Here is a 21,339-nt window from a genome sequence, read left to right on the forward strand (position 1 = left end):
TCTCCTGTACTCCCTGTTCACCCACGACTGCGTGGCCACGCATGCCTCCAACTCAATCATCAAGTTTGCGGACGACACAACAGTGGTAGGCTTGATTACCAACAACGACGAGACGGCCTACAGGGAGGAGGTGAGGGCCCTCGGAGTGTGGTGTCAGGAAAATAACCTCACACTCAACGTCAACAAAACTAAGGAGATGATTGTGGACTTCAGGAAACAGCAGAAAAAACACCCCCCTATCCACATCGATGGAACAGTAGTGGAGAGGGTAGTAAGTTTTAAGTTCCTCGGCGTACACATCACAGACAAACTGAATTGGTCCACCCACACAGACAGCACCGTGAAGAAGGCGCAGCAGCGCCTCTTCAACCTCAGAAGGCTGAAGAAATTTAGCTTGTCACCAAAAGCACTCACAAACTTCTGCAGATGCACAATCGAGAGCATCCTGGCGGGCTGTATCACCGCCTGGTACGGCAACTGCTCCACCCACAACCGTAAGGCTCTCCAGAGGGTAGTGAGGTCTGCACAACGCATCACCGGGGGCAAACTACCTGCCCTCCAGGACACCTACACCACCCGATGTCACAGGAAGGCCATAAAGATCTTCAAGGACAGCAATCACCCGAGCCACTGCCTGTTCACCCCGCTATCATCCAGAAGGCGAGGTCAGTACAGGTGCATCAAAGCTGGGACCGAGAGACTGAAAAACAGCTTCTATCTCAAGGCCATCAGACTGTTAATCAGCCACCACTAACATTGAGTGGCTGCTGCCAACACACTGACTCAACTCCAGCCACATTAATAATGGGAATTGAATGGAAATGATGTAAAATATATCACTAGCCACTTTAAACAATGCTACCTAATATAATGTTTGCATACCCTACATTATTCATCTCATATGCATACGTATATACTGTACTCTATATCATCTACTCCACTTTAACTATGCCACTTTGTTTCCATACTCATCTCATATGTATATACTGCACTCAATACCATCTACTGTATCTTGCCTATGCCGCTCTGTACCATCACTCATTCATATATCTTTATGTACATATTCTTTATCCCCCTACACTGTGTATTAGACAGTAGTTTTGGAATTGTTAGCTAGATTACTTGTTGGTTATTACTGCATTGTCGGAACTAGAAGCACAAGCATCTCGCTACACTCGCACTAACATCTGCTAACCATGTGTATGTGACAAATAACATTTGATTTGATTTGATTTTAAATAGATTTCTAATTTGTTTAGTTTTTTGGTTGATTCTTTCATGTGTGTCAAATAGTTACAGTATCTTTTGCTTTCTCATAATTCGGCTGGTTCTAATTGTGTTGCTGTCCTGGGGCTCTGTGGGGTCTGTTTGTGTTCGTGAACTGAGCCCCAGAACCAGTTGGCTGAAGGTACTCTTTTCTAGGTTAATCTCTTTGTAGGTGAGGGCTTTGCTGTGGAATGTGTGGGCATTGCTTCCTTTTAGGTGGTTGTAGAATAGAACAGCTATTTTGTGAGTTAAGTTATAATTCAGCTCTGCATGTATTGTTTAGTTTTGCATTGTATATTTTTTTCATGCAGTCTCAATTGGGTGTTTGTCAAATTGTGGTGAATACTTGGTTAGTGAGTGGAGCCCAGACTTCACAACCATAGAGGGCAATGGGTTATATAATTGATTTGAAGTATTTGTAGACAGATCCTAAATGGGATGTCGAGTTTTATGTTCCTTTTGATGGCATAGAAGGCCCTTCTTGCCTTCTTAGATCGTTCACAGCCTGACAAGTTACCTGTGGTGTTGATATTTAGGCTGAGGTAGGTATAATTATTTGTGTAATCTAGGGCAATGATTCCCAAACTTTTTATAGTCCCGTGCCCCTTCTAACCTCCAGCTGTGTACCCCCTCTAGCACCAGGGTCAGCTCACTCTCAAATTTTGTTTTTTGCCATCATAGTAAGCCTGCCACACACACACACAGTACAACACTTTTTAAAAACATGAGAATGAGTTTTTGTCACAACCCAGCCCGTGGGAAATGACAAAGAGCTCTTATAGGACCAGAGCACAAATAATAATGTTATAATAATCAATAATTTTGCTCTTTATTTAACCATCTTATATATAAAACCTTATTTGTTAATTGAAAATTGTAAATAAGTGCCTCCTGGGTGGTGCAGTGGTTAAGGACGCTGTACTGCAGAGCCAGCTGTGCCATCAGAGACTCTAGGTTTGCGACCAGGCTCTGTCGTAACCTGCCGCGAATTGGCCTAGCGTCGTACGGATTAGGGAGGGCTTGGCCGGTAGGGATGTCCTTGTCTCATCGCGCACCAGCGACTCCTGTGGCGTGCCTTGCGCAGTGCGTGCTAACCAAGGTTGTCAGGTGCACTGTGTTTCCTCCGACACATTGGTGCGACTGGCTTCCGGGTTGGATGCGTGCTGTTTTAAGAAGCAGTGCGGCTTGGTTGGCTTGTGTATTGGAGGACACATGACTTTCAACCTTCGTCTCTCCCGAATTTTACCCCCTTTTTTCCCCAATTTCATGGTATCCAATTGTTTTTAGTAGCTACTATCTTGTCTCATCGCTACAACTCCCGTACGGGCTCGGGAGAGACGAAGGGTGAAAGTCATGCGTCCTGGCAACTGGACATTTTTTGGAACACCATTATTTTTGTCTTACTGAGATTTACTATCCGGGCCCAGGTCTGGTTGAATCTGTGCAGTAGATCTAGGTGCTGCTGTAGGCCCTTCTTGGTTGCTGACAGAAGCACCAGATCATCTGCAAATCAGTAGGGTGAGGCCAGGTGCTACAGACTGTTCTAGTGCTCTCGCCAATTCATTGATATATATGTTGAAGAACGTTGGGTTCAAGCTTTATCCCTGTGTCACCCCACGGCCCTGAGGAACGAAACCTGTGTGTTTTTTGCCAATTTTTAACTGCACACTTGTTGTTTGTGTACATTGATTTTATAATGTTATATGTTTTCGCCAACACTGCTTTCCGTCAATTTGTATAGCAGATCCTTATGCCAAATTGAGTCAAAATATTTGTTGTAATCAACAAAGCATGAGAAGACATTGCTTTTGTTTTGTTTTGTTTGTTTGTCAATAAGGGTGTGCAGGGTGTATACGTGGTCTGTCATATACTCGTTTGGTAAGAAGACAATTTGACATTTGTTCAGGACATTGTTTTTCACTAAGGAAATGTTAGAGTCTGCTGTTGATACTGCAGAGGGTTGTTGTTGCTGTTGATGTAGATTCCATAGTACTTATTGGGGTCAAATACATCTCCACTTTTGTGAATTGGTGTGACCAGACCTTGGTTCCAAATATTGGAGTTGATGCCAGAACTGAGGATAATGTTGAAAAGTTTAAGAATAGCCCATTTGAGTTAGTGGTCTATATAGTTTATCATTTTGTTTAGTATACCATCAACACAACAGGCTTTTTTTGGGTTGGAAGGTGTGTATTTTGTCCTGTTGCTCATCAAATTGTATTGGTCACATACACATGGTTAGCAGACATTAATGCAAGTGTAGCGAAATGCTTGTGCTTCTCGTTCCAACAGTGCAGTAATATCTAACAAGTAATCTAACAATTCCCAACAACTATCTAATACACACAAATCTAAAGGGGTGAATGAGAAGATGTACATATAAGTATTTGGATGAGCGATGGCCGTTCGGCGTAGGCAAGGTGCTATATAAAATACAGTATATACATGTGATATGAGTCATGTAAGATATGTAGACATTATTCAAGTGGCATTATTCAGAGTGGCATTGTTTAAAGTGACTAGTTATCCATTTATTAAAGTGTCCAGTGATTGGGTCTCAATGTAGGCAGCAGCCTCCTCCTAGTTAGTGAGACATTTTGGATTCTCCAATGTAATTGGAGATTCCAAAGTGTTCTGTGGTCTTAAATAACGGATTCTAAGTTTTGTAATGATCATGTGTATGTTTTTGCTCTTGATTCTTTGTTATATGGCTGAAAAGGTTGGAGAACTGGTTCATCCAGACATCTCCATTTTGGATAGATAGCCCTTTGGTGTTGTTTGTTTAGGGTGTTCCAGAAGTCATTTCATTCTATGGATTCTTCAATCACATTGAGCTATTTTCTGACATTCTGTTCCTTCTTCTTTCTGTATATCGGTAGTGTTTTAGTGTTTCCTCATAGTGATGGCGTAAGCTAAGGGTTTCTGTCTCTGTGTTTTTAATTGGATAGGGTTCTACATTTCTTTCTAAGGGTTTCTGTCTCTGTGTTTTTAATTGGATAGGGTTCTACATTTCTTTCTAAGGGTTTCTGTCTCTGTGTTTTTAATTGGATAGGGTTCTACATTTCTTTCTAAGGGTTTCTGTCTCTGTGTTTTTAATTGGATAGGGTTCTACATTTCTTTCTAAGGTTTTTGCATTCCTCAGCAAATCATTTCTCATTGTTGTTTGTTTTCTTAGGTTTTCTGCTTGAATTTAAATGTGATATGTTAGCTGATAGGTCAAATATACTGTTCAGGCTTCGTACTGCTACGTTTACACCTTCACTATTGCAGGGAAACATTTTGTCCAGGAAGGTGTCTAGGAGGGATTGGATTTGGTTTTTGGTAGGTTTCGACACAACCTTCCTTCTATCTTTCTGTGGGCGCTGCATCCTGGGCTCCCTGTGTTTGTAGTGCCCATCTGATTAAACTTATCTTAACTCCACACGACTGGGAAAGATTGCCATCTTCCCTGGTGCTGCTGACGGCAGCTCCTTTCACTCTTTGCATGAGAGATCAGAGGAGGACCTCACCACTGACTGCTCTGACCTGAATTGTCACTTTGTGAAAAATTGTTTCTTTGAGTTCTGGAATTGGTTTTTGTCCCTACAACATTCCTAAGACCTGTTGCATACATTTAGATTATACTGTATGTATGTTATCAACATGGATACTGGCACTGTCTGATAAAGGATTATGTGTACGTAAAGCTTTGTTGACGTACATTCTTTGAAGTACAAGGTTATTGTCTTCAGATATGCATAATCATATGAAAATACAATTTGAATCTTAATTTTGTGCTCAGTGTAATTCCCCTTTCTTTGGTAACATAAAATTCATTGAGCTCGTGGCCACTTCACAGACAGGAGGTAGGAAACCACAAGATCCAGCCTAGTCCCTGGCCTTAGCTGTGTTGCTGGATATCTAACAGAACGTCACAGGCGATCTGCTGCCTCAGTGTAAACAAACAGTTTACTCGTCAAAGCGCTGGCATCAGACATAAAGGAAATGGTACCAGAGCTGACTGAGGTAACATTGCCCAGCCATTTCTCAGCTCCTTTCCCTGCCATTAATGATAGCAAGTTCCCAAAGACCACTGTCATCCATATTCTGCAATTGTCTAGCCTAGTTATGGGACATTGGGAGTTTCACTATTATACAGAGCATTCTGAAAGTATTCATACCCCCTTCCCTTTTTCCAAATGTTGTTACGTTACAGCCTTATTCTAAAACGGATTAAAAAATAATTATCCCTCATCAATCTGCACACAATACCCCATAATGAAAAAGCAAAAACAGGTTTTTAGAAATGTTTGCAAATGTATTAAAAATTCAAACAGATACCTTATTTACATAAGTATTCAGACCATTTGCAATGAGACTTGAAATTGAGTTCAGGTGCATCCTGTTTCCATTGATCATCGTTGAGATGTGTCTACAACTTGATTGGAGTCCACCTTCAGGACAAGTCTCTGAATGTCCTTGAGTGGCCCAGCCAGAGCCCGGTCTAACATATCTGGAGAGACCTGAAAATAGCTGTGCAGCGATGCTCCCCATCCAACCTGACAGCGCTTGAGTGGATCTGCAGAGATGATTGGGAGAAACTGCACAAATAAAGTTGTGCCAATCTCGTAGCGCCATACCCAAGAAGACTTGAGGCTGTAATCGCTGCCAAAGGTGCTTCAATAAAGTACTGTAAGGTTTCTGAATACTTATGTACATGTGATATACAGTGGGGCAAAAAAATATTTAGTCAGCCACCAATTGTGCAAGTTCTCCCACTTAAAAAGATGAGGGAGGCCTGTAATTTTCATCATAGGTACACTTCAACTATGACAGACAAAATGAGAAAAAAATCCAGAAAATCACATTGTAGGATTTTTAATGAATATATTTGCAAATTATGGTGGAAAATAAGTATTTGGTCACCTACAAACAAGCAAGATTTCTGGCTCTCACAGACCTGTAACTTCTTCTTTAAGAGGCTCCTCTGTCCTCCACTCGTTACCTGTATTAATGGTACCTGTTTGAACCTGTTATCAGTATAAAATACACATGTACACAACTTCAAACAGTTAGACTTCAAACTCCACTATGGCCATGACCAAAGAGCTGTCAAAGGACACCAGAAACAAAATTGTAGACCTGCACCAGGCTGGGATAGACTGAATCTGCGATAGGTAAGCAGCTTGGTTTGAAGAAATCAACTGTGGGAGCAATTATTAGGAAATGGAAGACATACAAGACCACTGATAATCTCCCTCGATCTGGGGCTCCACCCAAGATCTCACCCCGTGGGGTCAAAATGATCACAAGAACGGTGAGCAAAAATCCCAGAACTACACGGGGGGACCTAGTGAATGACCTGCAGAGAACTAGGACCAAAGTAACAAAGCCTACTATCAGTAACACACTACGCCGCCAGGGACTCAAATCCTGCAGTGCCAGATGTGTCCCCCTGCTTAACCTCTTGCTCCTACCTGACACGCAGGCGTCCCATCTAGACATCTGGAAATGCAAATGCGCTACGCTAAATGCTAATAGTACTAGTTAAAACTCAAACGTTCATTAAAATACATATGCAGGGTATTGAATTAAAGCTACACTCGTTGTGAATCCAGGCAACAAGTCAGATTTTTAAAATGCTTTTCGGCGAAAGCATGAGAAGCTATTATCTGATAGCATGTAACACCCCAAAAGACCCACAGGGGACGTAAACAAAATAATTAGCATAGTCGTCGCTACACAAACCGCACAAATAAAATATAAAACATTCATTACCTTTGACCATCTTCTTTGTTGGCACTCCTAGATGTCCCATAATCACTATTGAGTCTTTTTTCAATTAAATCAGTCCATATATAGCCTAGATATCGATCTATGAAGACTGTGTGATAAACTAAAAAAATAGCGTCTTATAACGTAACGTCATTTTTTTAAATTAAAAAGTTGACGATAAACTTTCACAAAACACTTCAAAATACTTTTGTAAAGCAACTTTAGGTATTAGTAAACGTTAATAAGCGATTAAATTGATCACGAGGCGATGTATATTCTATAGCTGTCCGTCTGGAAATAATGTCCGGGTAAATCTCAACCAAAATATCCGGTCGGAGACCAGAAGAACTGCGCTGCCTTGCGTCTGTTTGACCAAGAAACAAATAGTAGGCAAATGACAAGACTCTAGACATCGTGTGGAAGCTGTAGGTATTGCAACCTCAGCCTCATTAAATGTGGTTCACCTTTATCAATGGGTTCAAGTCGCGCATGGATATATTTTTCCATTTTCAGTGATCAGATTTTCCTGCACTTTTCGATGAAACGCACGTTCTGTTATAGTCACAGCCGTGATTTAACCAGTTTTATAAACGTCTGAGTGTTTTCTATCCACACATACTAATCATATGCAAATACTGTATTCCTGGCATGAGTAGCAGGGCGCTGAAATGTTGCGCGATTTTTAACAGAATGTTCGAAAAAGTAAGCCCTAAGCTTAAGTTTAAGCCATTACATGTCCAGGCCCGACTGAGGTTTGCTAGAGAGCATTTGGATGATCCAGAAGAAGATTGGGAGAATGGCATATGGTCAGATGAAACCAAAATATAACTTTTTGGTAAAAACTCAACTCGTCATGTTTGGAGGACAAGGAATGCTGAGTTGCATCCAAAGAACACCATACCTACTGTAAAGCATAGGGGTGGAAACATCATGCTTTGGGGCTGTTTTTCTGCAAAGGGACCAGGACGACTGATTCGTGTAAAGGAAAGAATGAATGGGGCCATGTATCGTGAGATTTTGAGTGAAAACCTCCTTCCATCAGCAAGGGCATTGAAGATGAAACGTGGCTGGGTCTTTCAGCATGACAATGATCCCAAACACCGCCCGGGCAACGAAGGAGTGGCTTCGTAAGAAGCATTTCAAGGTCCTGGAGTGGCCTAGCCAGTCTCCAGATCTCAACCCCATAGAAAATCTTTGGGGGGAGTTGAAAGTCCATGTTGCCCAGCAACAGCCCCAAAACATCAATGCTCTAGAGGAGATCTGCATGGAGGAATACCAGCAACAGTGTGTGAAAACCTTGTGAAGACTTACAGAAAATGTTTGACCTCTGTCATTGCCAACAAAAGGGTATATTACAAATTATTGAGATAAACTTTTGTTATTGACCAAATACTTATTTTCCACCAACGGTTAGTCGAGGTAATTGAGGTAGTATGTAGTAGGTAGAGTTATTAAACTGACTATGATAATAAACAGAGAGAAGCAGCAGCGTAAAGGAAGGGGGGGACCATGCAAATAGTCATTCGATTAGATGTTCAGGAGTCTTATGTCTTGAGGGTAGAAGCTGTTTAGACGCCTCTTGGAACAAGGCTTGGCGTTCCGGTACAGCTTGCCGAGCGGTAGCAAAGATAACAGTTCATGACTAGGGTGGCTGGAGTCTTTGACAATTTTTAGGGCCTTCTTACTGACTGACTTTATTGTCCCTATGAGGAAATGTTGTTGCAGTGTCATGTCCACGTTTAAAGTGGCATTTTAAATACAAAACAAAATTGACAATACAACTTTCATAACAGTTATATACCAATAAAACTGACACCGCCTGGTGTGGAGATCCTGGGATGCAGGAAGCTTGGCCCCAGTGACGCACTACCCTCAGTAGTGATGTAACCCATCGGATGCTCTCGATGGTGCAGCTGTAGAACCTTTTGAGGATCTGAGGACCCATGCCGAATCTTTTCAGTCTCCTGAGGAGGAATAGGTTTTGTCGTGCCCTCTTCATAACTGTCTTGGTGTGCTTGGACCATGTTAGTTTGTTGTTGATGTGGACACCAAGGAACTTGAAGCTCTCAACCTGATCCACTACAATCCCGTCGATGAGAATGGGGGTGTGCAAACTTAATGATGGTGTTGGAGTCGTGCCTGGCCATGCAGTCATGAGTGAACAGGGAGTACAGGAGGGGACTGAGCACACACCCCTGAGGGGCCCCCGTGTTAAGGATCAGTGTTGTTACCTACCCTTACCACCTGGGAGCGGCCCATCATAAAGTTCAGGATCCAGTTGCAGAGGGAGGTGTTCAGTCCCAGGGTCCTTAGCTTAGTGATGTGCTTTGAGGGTGCTGAGCTGTATTCAATGTATAGCATTCTCACATTGGTGTACCTTGTGAAAGGGCACTGTGGAGTGCAATAGAGATTGCATCATCTGTGTATCTGTTGGGGTGTTCTGGAAATTGGAGTGGATCTAGGGTTTATGGGATAGTGCTGTTGATGTGAGCCATGACCAGCTTTTCAAAGCACTTCATCGCTACAGACGTGAGTGCTACCGGTCGGTAATAATTTAGGCCAGGCTAGACAATCTGGACCCTCTCTTTCTAAAATTATCTGCCGAAATTGTTGCAACCCCTATTACTAGCCTGTTCAACCTCTCTTTCGTATCGTCTGAGATTCCCAAATATTGGAAAGCTGCCGCGGTCATCCCCCTCTTCAAAGGGGGAGACACTCTAGACCCAAACTGCTACAGACCTATATCTATCCTACCCTGTCTTTCTAAATTCTTCGATAGCCAAGTTAACAAACAGATTACTGACCATTTCGAATCCCACCATACCTTCTCCGCTATGCAATCTGGTTTCAGAGCTGGTCATGGGTGCACCTCAGCCACGCTCAAGGTTCTAAACGACATCATAACCGCCATCGATAAGAGACATTACTGTGCAGCCGTATTCATCGACCTGGCCAAGGCTTTCGACTCTGTCAATCACAACATTCTTATTGGCAGACTCGACAACCTTGGTTTCTCAAATGATTGCCTCGCCTGGTTTACCAACTACTTCTCTGATAGAGTTCAGTGTGTCAAATCGGAGGGCCTGTTGTCTGGACCTCTGACAGTCTCTATGGGTGTGCCACAGGGTTCAATTCTCGGGCCAACTCTCTTTTCTGTATACATCAATGATGTTGCTCTTGCTGCTGGTGATTCTCTGATCCACCTCTACGCAGACGACACCATTCTGTATACTTCTGGCCCCTCCTTGGACACTGTGTTAACTAACCTCCAGACGAGCTTCAATGCCATACAACTCTCCTTCCGTGGCCTCCAACTGCTCTTAAACGCAAGTAAAACTAAATGCATGCTTTTCAATTGATCGCTGCCTGCACCTGCTCGCCTGTCCAGCATCACTACTCTGGACGACTCTGACTTAGAATACGTGGACAACTACAAATACCTGGGTGTCTGGTTAGACTGTAAACTCTCCTTCCAGACTCACAGTAAGCATCTCCAATCCAATATTAAATCTTGCAATCTTGCTTCCTATATCGCAACAAGTATCCTTCACTCATGCTGCCAAACATACCCTCGTAAAACTGACCATCCTACCGATCCTCGACTTCGGTGATGTCATCTATAAAATAGCCTCCAACACTCCACTCAAGAAACTGGATGCAGTCTATCACAGTGCCATCCGTTTTGTCACCAAAGCCCCATACACTACCCACCATTGCGACCTGTACGCTCTCGTTGGTTGGCCCTCGCTTCATACTCGTCGCCAAACCCACTGGCTACAGGTTATCTACAAGTCTCTGCTAGGTAAAGCCCCGCCTTATCTCAGCTCACCATAACAGCACGCGCTCCAGCAGGTATATCTCACTGGTCACCCCCAAAGCCAATTCCACCTTTGGTTGTCTTTTCCTTCCAGTTCTCTGCTGCCCATGACTGGAAGGAACTGCAAAAATCTCTGAAGCTGGAGACTCACATCTCCCTCACTAGCTTTAAGCACCAGCTGTCAGAGCAGCTTACAGATCACTGCACCTGTACATAGCCTATCTGTAAACAGCCCATCTACCTACCTGATCCCCATGCTGGTATTTATTTATTTATTTTGCTCCTTTGCAGCCCAGTATCTCTACCTGCACATTCATCTTCTGCCGATCTACCATTCCAGTGTTTAATTGCTATATTGTAATTACGTCGCCACCATGGCCTATTTATTTCCTTAACTTACCTCATTTGCACTCACTGTATATAGACTTTTTGTTTTCTTTTATTCTACTGTATTATTGACTGTATGTTTTGTTTATTTCATGTGTAACTCTGTGTTGTTGTATGTGTCAAATTCCTACACTTTATATTGGCCAGGTCGCAGTTGCAAATGAGAACTTACTCTCAACTAGCCTACCTGGTTAAATAAAGGTTAAATAAAATAAAATAAAAAATAAATAGTGTTCTTGGGCACAGGGACTATGGTGGTCGGCTTGAAACATGTTGGTATTACAGACTCAGACAGGGAGAGGTTGAAAATGTCAGTGAAGACACTTGCCAGTTGGTCAGCGCATGCTTGGAGTACACGTCCTAGTAATCCGTCTGGCCCTCCGGCCTTGTGAATGTTGACCTTACTCACATCGGCTACGGAGAGTGTGATCACACCGTCGTCCGGAACAGCTGATGCTCTCAGACATGTTTTTACTTTCCTCGAAGCGAGCATAGAAGTAGTTTAGCTCGTCTGGTAGGCTCGTGTCACTGGGCAGCTCACGGCTGTGCTTCCCTTTCTGGTCTGTAATAGTTTGCACGCCCTGCCACGTCTGATGATCATCGGAGCCGGTGTAGTACGATTCGATCTTAGTCCTGTATTGAAGCTTTGCCTGTTTGATGGTTCGTCGGATCACAGAACATATTCCAGTCTATGCTAGCAAAACAGTCCTGTAGCGTAGCATCCACGTCATCTGTAGCGTAGTGGTCAATGCTAATGCAGATTACTAGTAGTCAATGTTATTTCCGATCCCTAAATTAAATGATTACTTCATTCAGTAGGGTAGTAATGATAGAGTGATGATAATTGTTAACTGTAATTAGTATCTTAATTAGTAGCTTAACTTTCTGAACATTCGAGACGTGTAGTCCACTTGTCATTCCAATCTCCTTGCATTAGCGTAGCCTCTTCTGTAGCCTGTCAACTATGTGTCTGTCTATCCCTGTTCTCTCCTCTCTGCACAGACCATACGAACGCTCCACACCGCGTGGCCGCGGCCACCCTAATCTGGTGGTCCCAGCGCGCACGACCCACGTGGAGTTCCAGGTCTCCGGTAGCCTATGGAACTGCCAATCTGTGGCCAACAAGGCAGAGTTCATCTCAGCCTATGCCTCCCTCCAGTCCCTCGACTTCTTGGCACTGACGGAAACATGGATCACCACAGATAACACTGCTACTCCTACTGCTCTCTCTTCGTCCGCCCACGTGTTCTCGCACACCCAGAGAGCTTCTGGTCAGCGGGGTGGTGGCACCGGGATCCTCATCTCTCCCAATTGGTCATTCTTTCTTTCTCCCCTTACCCATCTGTCTATCGCCTCCTTTGAATTTCATGCTGTCACAGTTACCAGCCCTTTCAAGCTTAACATCCTTATCATTTATCGCCCTCCAGGTCCCCTCGGAGAGTTCATCAATGAGCTTGATGCCTTGATAAGCTCCTTTCCTGAGGACGGCTCACCTCTCACAGTTCTGGGCGACTTTAACCTCCCCACGTCTACCTTTGACTCATTCCTCTCTGCCTCCTTCTTTCCACTCCTCTCCTCTTTTGACCTCACCCTCTCACCTTCCCCCTACTCACAAGGCAGGCAATACGCTCGACCTCATCTTTACTAGATGCTGTTCTTCCACTAACCTCATTGCAACTCCCCTCCAAGTCTCCGACCACTACCTTGTATCCTTTTCCCTCTCGCTCTCATCCAACACTTCCCACACTGCCCCTACTCGGATGGTATCGCGCCGTCCCAACCTTCGCTCTCTCTCCCCGCTACTCTCTCCTCTTCCATCCTATCATCTCTTCCCTCTGCTCAAACCTTCTCCAACCTATCTCCTGATTCTGCCTCCTCAACCCTCCTTTCCTCCCTTTCTGCATCCTTTGACTCTCTATGCCCCCTATCCTCCAGGCCGGCTCGGTCCTCCCCTCCCGCTCCGTGGCTCGACGACTCATTGCGAGCTGACAGAACAGGGCTCCGGGCAGCCGAGCGGAAATGGAGGAAAACTTCGCCTCCCTGCGGACCTGGCATCCTTTCGCTCCCTCCTCTCTACATTTTCCTCTTCTGTCTCTGCTGCTAAAGCCACTTTCTACCACTCTAAATTCCAAGCTTCTGCCTCTAACCCTAGGAAGCTCTTTGCCACCTTCTCCTCCCTCCTGAATCCTCCTCCCCCCCTCCTCCCTCTCTGCAGATGACTTCGTCAACCATTTTGAAAAGAAGGTTGACGACATCCGATCCTCGTTTGCTAAGTCAAACGACACCGCTGGTTCTGCTCACACTGCCCTACCCTGTGCTCTGACCTCTTTCTCCCCTCTCTCTCCAGATGAAATCTTGCGTCTTGTGACGGCCGGCCGCCCAACAACCTGCCCGCTTGACCCTATCCCCTCCTCTCTTCTCCAGACCATTTCCAGAGACCTTCTCCCTTACCTCACCTTGCTCATCAACTCATCCCTGACCGCTGGCTACGTCCCTTCCGTCTTCAAGAGAGCGAGAGTTGCACCCCTTCTGAAAAAACCTACACTCGATCCCTCCGATGTCAACAACTACAGACCAGTATCCTTTCTTTCTTTTCTCTCCAAAACTCTTGAACGTGCCGTCCTTGGCCAGCTCTCCCGCTATCTCTCTCAGAATGACCTTCTTGATCCAAATCAGTCAGGTTTCAAGACAAGTCATTCAACTGAGACTGCTCTTCTCTGTATCACGGAGGCACTCCGCACCGCTAAAGCTAACTCTCTCTCCTCTGCTCTCATCCTTCTAGACCTATCGGCTGCCTTCGATACTGTGAACCATCAGATCCTCCTCTCCACCCTCTCCGAGTTGGGCATCTCCGGCGCGGCCCTCGCTTGGATTGCGTCCTACCTGACAGGTCGCTCCTACCAGGTGGCGTGGCGAGAATCTGTCTCCTCACCACGCGCTCTCACCACTGGTGTCCCCAGGGCTCTGTTCTAGGCCCTCTCCTATTCTCGCTATACACCAAGTCACTTGGCTCTGTCATAACCTCACATGGTCTCTCCTATCATTGCTATGCAGACGACACACAATTAATCTTCTCCTTTCCCCCTTCTGATGACCAGGTGGCGAATCGCATCTCTGCATGTCTGGCAGACATATCAGTGTGGATGACGGATCACCACCTCAAGCTGAACCTCGGCAAGACGGAGCTGCTCTTCCTCCCGGGGAAGGACTGCCCGTTCCATGATCTCGCCATCACGGTTGACAACTCCACTGTGTCCTCCTCCCAGAGCGCTAAGAACCTTGGCGTGATCCTGGACAACACCCTGTCGTTCTCAACTAACATCAAGGCGGTGGCCCGTTCCTGTAGGTTCATGCTCTACAACATCCGCAGAGTACGACCCTGCCTCACACAGGAAACGGCGCAGGTCCTAATCCAGGCACTTGTCATCTCCCGTCTGGATTACTGCAACTCGCTGTTGGCTGGGCTCCCTGCTTGTGCCATTAAACCCCTACAACTCATCCAGAACGCCGCAGCCCGTCTGGTGTTCAACCTTCCCAAGTTCTCTCACGTCACCCCGCTCCTCCGCTCTCTCCACTGGCTTCCAGTTGAAGCTCGCATCCGCTACAAGACCATGGTGCTTGCCTACGGAGCTGTGAGGGGAACGGCACCTCAGTACCTCCAGGCTCTGATCAGGCCCTACACCCAAACAAGGGCACTGCGTTCATCCACCTCTGGCCTGCTCGCCTCCCTACCACTGAGGAAGTACAGTTCCCGCTCAGCCCAGTCAAAACTGTTCGCTGCTCTCGCCCCCCAATGGTGGAACAAACTCCCTCACGACGGCAGGACAGCGGAGTCAATCACCACCTTCCGGAGACACCTGAAACCCCACCTCTTTAAGGAATACCTAGGATAGGATAAGTAATCCTTCTCACCCCCCCCCCCCTTTAAGATTTAGATGCACTATTGTAAAGTGACTGTTCCACTGGATGTCATAAGGTGAATGCACCAATTTGTAAGTCGCTCTGGATAAGAGCGTCTGCTAAATGACTTAAATGTAATGTAATGTAGTATCTAATAATTAGTAGTAACTAGTCATGTTGACTGTGTATGTGTGGTGACATCCTGGGAGGTCTACTGGCTGTAGACAGGAACTCTGAATTGGTATGGCTGAGGAATTTTCCCTGATAGGGGAGCCTTAGAGTAGTGTTACTTAGGTCTCAGTGTTCCCCTCTGGAGGGCAGGTTGACTTTTATTGTCATGAGACTTGCCCTGAAGGCAGAACTGAGCCTTTTCTACTAGATGGGCCAGCTGTTGGCAAAATCTTGAAAATAAAATTAAAATGTGCTTTTTGGTCTTAAATTAAGGTTAGGCATCAGGGGTTATCAGAGTAATGAAGGTAAGAATTAGGTTTAAAGTCAGATTTTCTGACTTTATGGCTGTGCCAGCTATTGACCGCTCTCCAGGTCAAGACTCATGACTATAAATGCCAACATGCCTCTGGGGCTGCTAGCTCGCCTGGTCCTCTTGTGACTGTAGCTTTTCCACTCCTGTAATTCCACAGACAGTCCCAGTGCTTTGTGTGACACAAGTAACTTTTCCAACAATTGTTTACAGACAGATTATTTCACTTATAATTCACTGTATCACAATTCCAGTGGGTCAGAAGTTTACATACACTCAATTACTATTTGGTTGCATTGCCTTTTAAATAGTTAAACTTGGGTAAACCTTTCGGGTAGCCTTCCACAAGCTTCCCACAATAAGTTGGGCAAATTTAGGCCCTTCCTCCTGACAGAGCTGGTGTAACTGAGTCAGGGTTGTAGGCCTCCTTGCTCGCACACACTTTTTCAGTTCTGCCTATGAATTTTCTATAGGAATGAGGTCAGGGCTTTGTGGTGGCCACTCCAATACCTTGACTTTGTTGTCCTTAAGCCATTTTGCCACAACTTTGGAAGTATGCTTGGGGTCATTGTCCATTTGGAAGACCCACTTGCGACCAAGCTTTAACTTCCTGATGTCTTGAGATGTTGCTTCAATATATCCACATAATTTTCTTTCCACATGATGCCATCTATTTTGTGAAGTGCAACAGTTCCTTTTGCAGCAAAGCATCCCCACAACATGATGCTGCCACCCAGTGCTTCACGGTTGGGATGGTGTTCTTCGGCTTGCAAGCATCTCCCTTTTTCCTCCAAACATAATGATGGTCATTATGGCCAAACATTTCTGTTTTTGTTTCATCAGACCAGAGAACATTTCTCCAAAAAGTACGATCTTGTCCCCATGTGCAGTTGCAAACCGTAGTCTGGCCTTTTTTATGGCGGTTTTGGAGCAGTGGCTTCTTCCTTGCTGAGCGGCCTTTCAGGTTATGTCAATATAGGACTCGTTTTACTGTAGATACTTTTGTACCTGTTTCCTCCAGCATCTTCACAAGGTCCTTTGCTGTTGTTCTGGGATTGATTCACACTTTTCGCACCAAAGTACGTTCATCTGTAGGAACGCGTCTCCTTCCTGAACGGTATGTCGGCTGTGTGGTCCCATGGTGTTTATACTTGCGTAGTATTGTTTGTATAGATGAACGTGGTACCTTCAGGCCTTTGGAAATTGTTCCGAAGGATGAACCAGACTTGTGGAGGTCCACCATTTTTTTCTGAGGTCTTGGCTGATTTCTTTTGATTTCCCCATGACATCAAGCAAAGAGGCATTGAGTTTTAAGGTTGGCCTTGAAATACATCCACAGGTACACCTCCAATTGACTAATTTTATGTCAATTAGCCTATCAGAAGCTTCTAAAGCCATGACATCATTTTCTGGAATTTTCCAAGCTGTTTAAAGGCACAGTCAACTTAGTGTATGTAAACTTCTGACCCACTGCAATAGTGATACAGTGAATTATAAGTGTGTAAACAATTGTTTGAAAAATTACTTGTCATGCACAAAGTAGATGTCCTAACCGACTTGCCAAAACTATAGTTGTTAACAAGAAATTTAAGTGGTTGAAAAACGAAACAAGTTTTAATGTCTCCAACCTAAGTGTTGGTAAACTTCCGACTTATATATATATCTATATATTTTTTAAAATATTTATTTCACCTTTATTTATCTAGCAAGTTAATTACAATTTCTTATTTTAAAGGGCACCTCTGGTTCGCTAAGTGATTCTAGACAGCAATGACACGCAGAATATTGTCTTATACAGTAGACAATTAATAAGAAAGAGGATGAGATGTGTATTTCTTCTGAAGTAGACATCTCTTTGGTTCAGACCAGTGATTGAAGTGCTGTAAGTAAATGTGCTGTAAGTAAATGCAGTGTTGTGATGAAGTTATACAGTTCAGACGTTAGCATATGGTTTCAGTCCACACAGTGATATTAAGTGACCTTGTAGCATCCATGCCCACGGAGGATGTAAATAAGACCTCAGTGACCTTATAGCATCCATGCCCACGGAGGATGTAAATAAGACCTCAGGGACCTTATAGTGTCCGTGCCCACGGAGGATGTAAATAAGACCTCAGGGACCTTATAGTGTCCGTGCCCACGGAGGATGTAAATAAGACCTCAGGGACCTTATAGTGTCCGTGCCCACGGAGGATGTAAATAAGACCTCAGTGACCTTATAGTGTCCGTGCCCACGGAGGATGTAAATAAGACCTCAGTGACTCTATAGTGTCCGTGCCCACGGAGGATGTAAATAAGACCTCAAAGTGACTCTATAGCGTCCATACTCAGGGAGGATGTAAATAAGACCTCAAAGTGACTCTATAGCGTCCATGCTCAGGGAGGTTGTAAATAAGACCTCAAAGTGACTCTATAGCGTCCATGCTCAGGGAGGATGTAAATAACACCTCAAAGTGACTCTATAGCGTCCATGCCCACGGAGGATGTAAATAAGACCTCAAAGTGACTCTATAGCGTCCATGCTCAGGGAGGTTGTAAATAAGACCTCAAAGTGACTCTATAGCGTCCATGCTCAGGGAGGATGTAAATAAGACCTCAAAGTGACTCTATAGCGTCCATGCTCAGGGAGGATGTAAATAAGACCTCAGTGACTCTATAGTGTCCGTGCCCACGGAGGATGTAAATAAGACCTCAGTGACCTTATAGTGTCCGTGCCCACGGAGGATGTAAATAAGCCCTCAGGGACCTTATAGTGTCCGTGCCCACGGAGGATGTAAATAAGACCTCAAAGTGACTCAGGGAGGATGTAAATAAGACCTCAAAGTGACTCTATAGCGTCCATGCTCAGGGAGGATGTAAATAAGACCTCAGTGACCTCATAGTGTCCGTGCCCACGGAGGATGTAAATAAGACCTCAAAGTGACTCTATAGCGTCCATGCTCAGGGAGGATCTAAATAAGACCTCAGTGACCTTATAGTGTCCGTGCCCACGGAGGATGTAAATAAGACCTCAAAGTGACTCTATAGCGTCCATGCTCAGGGAGGATCTAAATAAGACCTCAGGGACCTTATAGTGTCCGTGCCCACGGAGGATGTAAATAAGACCTCAGTGACCTTATAGTGTCCGTGCCCACGGAGGATGTAAATAAGACCTCAGTGACTCTATAGTGTCCGTGCCCACGGAGGATGTAAATAAGACCTCAAAGTGACTCTATAGCGTCCATGCTCAGGGAGGATGTAAATAAGACCTCAAAGTGACTCTATAGCGTCCATGCTCAGGGAGGATGTAAATAAGACCTCAAAGTGACTCTATAGCGTCCATGCTCAGGGAGGATGTAAATAAGACCTCAAAGTGACTCTATAGCGTCCATGCTCTGGGAGGTTGTAAATAAGACCTCAAAGTGACTCTATATAGCGTCCATGCTCAGGGAGGATGTAAATAAGACCTCAGTGACTCTATAGCGTCCATGCTCAGGGAGGATGTAAATAAGACCTCAGTGACTCTATAGCGTCCATGCTCAGGGAGGATGTAAATAAGACCTCAAAGTGACTCTATATAGCGTCCATGCTCAGGGAGGATGTAAATAAGACCTCAAAGTGACTCTATAGCGTCCATGCTCAGGGAGGATGTAAATAAGACCTCAAAGTGACTCTATAGCGTCCATGCTCAGGGAGGTTGTAAATAAGACCTCAAAGTGACTCTATAGCGTCCGTGCCCACGGAGGATGTAAATAAGACCTCAAAGTGACTCAGGGAGGATGTAAATAAGACCTCAAAGTGACTCTATAGCGTCCATGCTCAGGGAGGATGTAAATAAGACCTCAAATTGGTTATCTGCAAGGAAACATGTGCCGTCATCATTGCTTTGCACAAAAAGGGTTTCACAGAAAAGGATATTGCTGCCAGTAAGATTGCACCTAAATCAACCATTTATCGGATGATAAAGAACTTCAAGGAGAGCGGTTCAATTGTTGTGAAAGAGGCTTCAGGGCGCCCAAGATAGTCCAGCAAGCGCCAGGACCGTCTCCTAAAGTTGATTCAGCTGCGGTATCGGGTCACTACCAGTAAAGAGCTTGCTCAGGAATGGCAGCAGGCAGGTGTGAGTGCATCTGCATGCACAATGAGGTGAAGACTTTTTGGAGGATGGCCTGGTGTCAAGAAGGGCAGCAAAGAAGCCACTTCTCTCCAGGAAAAACATCAGGGATAGGCTGATATTCTGCAAAGGGTACAGGGATTGGACTGCTGACCGTGGTAAAGTAATTTTCTCTGATGAATCCCCTTTCCGATTGTTTGGGACATCCGGAAAAAAGCTTGTCCGGAGAAGACAAGGTGAGTGCTACCATCAGTCCTGTGTCATGCCAACGGTAAAGCATCCTGAGACCATTCATGTGTGGGGTTGCTTCTCAGCCAAGGGAGTGGGCTCACTCACAATTGTGCCTAAGAACACAGCCATGAATGAAAAATGGTACCAACACATCCTCCGAGAGCATCTGTTCCCAACCATGCAGGAACAGTTTGGTGACGAACAATGCCTTTTCCAGCATGATGGAGCACCTTGCCATAAGGCAAAAGTGATAACTATGTGGCCCGGGGAACAAAACATTGATATTTTGGGTCAATGGCAAGGAAACTCCCCAGACCTTAATCCCATTGAGAACTTGTGGTCAATCCTCAAGAGGCAGGTGGACAAGCAAAACATAACAAATTCTGACAAACTCCAAGCATTGATTATGCAAGATTAGGCTGCCATCAGTCAGGATGTGGCCCAGAAGTTAATTGACAGCATGCCAGGGCGGACTGCAGAGGTCTTGAAAAAGAAGGGTCAACACAGCAAATATACTCTTTGCATCAACTTCATGTAATTGTCAATAAAAGCCTTTGACACTCATGAAATGCTTGTAATTATACTTCAGTATTCCATAGTAACATCTGACAAAAATATCTAAAGACACTGAACTGAAGCAGCAGTTTTTATTACCCACTAATATTTGTGTCATTCTCAAAACGTTTGGCTACGTCTGTAAGTAAGACCTCAGTGACTTTATAGTGTCCGTGCCTTGGGCGGATGTAAATAAGACCTCAAAGTGCTTCGCTTTGAGAAATTCTGTTAAAACAATGACTCATCAGCTGTTCGTTTTATTTTGTACAACTAAATTATATTGACTCTATTGAGTTAATCTAAATAGAAATTGAATTTTACTCCCAGAAGTGTTCATGCTACATAATTATGTGTTGCTGCAATGAGATGCGGTAATTCATTTAATGTGTCAAACCCACGTAACAATTTGTTATGATGAGACACTATTGTCAAGTATGACAGATGAATATTGGCCAATACCAAGTGTTTTGCGTGATTCATAAATATACCGAACAAAAATGTTAATGCAACATGTAAAATGTTGATCCGATGTTTCATTTACCTGTTAGTAAGCATTTCTCTTTGTCAAGATAATCCATCCACCTGACAGGTGTAGCATATGATCATGATCATTACATAGGTGCACCTGGTGCTGGGGACAATAAATGCCCACTCCAAAATGTGCAGTTTTTGCAGACAACACAATGCCACAGATGTCTCAAGTTTTGAGGGAGTGTGAAATTGGCATGCTGACTGCAGGAAGGTCGACCAAAGCTGTCGCCAGAATATTGAATGTTTATGTCTCTGCCATACACCGCCTCCAACGTTGTTTTAAAGGATTTGGCAGTACGTCCAAATGGCTTCACATCCGCAGAC

The 21,339-nt window shown here is 44.5% G+C and overlaps 1 protein-coding gene across 2 annotated transcripts in view; it reads left to right on the top strand.

Annotated features, from left to right (window-relative positions):
• LOC118373470 (glypican-6-like) overlaps nucleotides 1–21,339 on the top strand; it is a 220,187-nt gene that overhangs the window by 153,917 nt on the left and 44,931 nt on the right. The window lies entirely within an intron of this gene.

This window comes from Oncorhynchus keta, chromosome 7 (genome assembly GCF_023373465.1).
Source record: "Oncorhynchus keta strain PuntledgeMale-10-30-2019 chromosome 7, Oket_V2, whole genome shotgun sequence".
NCBI classification, from domain to species: domain Eukaryota; kingdom Metazoa; phylum Chordata; class Actinopteri; order Salmoniformes; family Salmonidae; genus Oncorhynchus; species Oncorhynchus keta.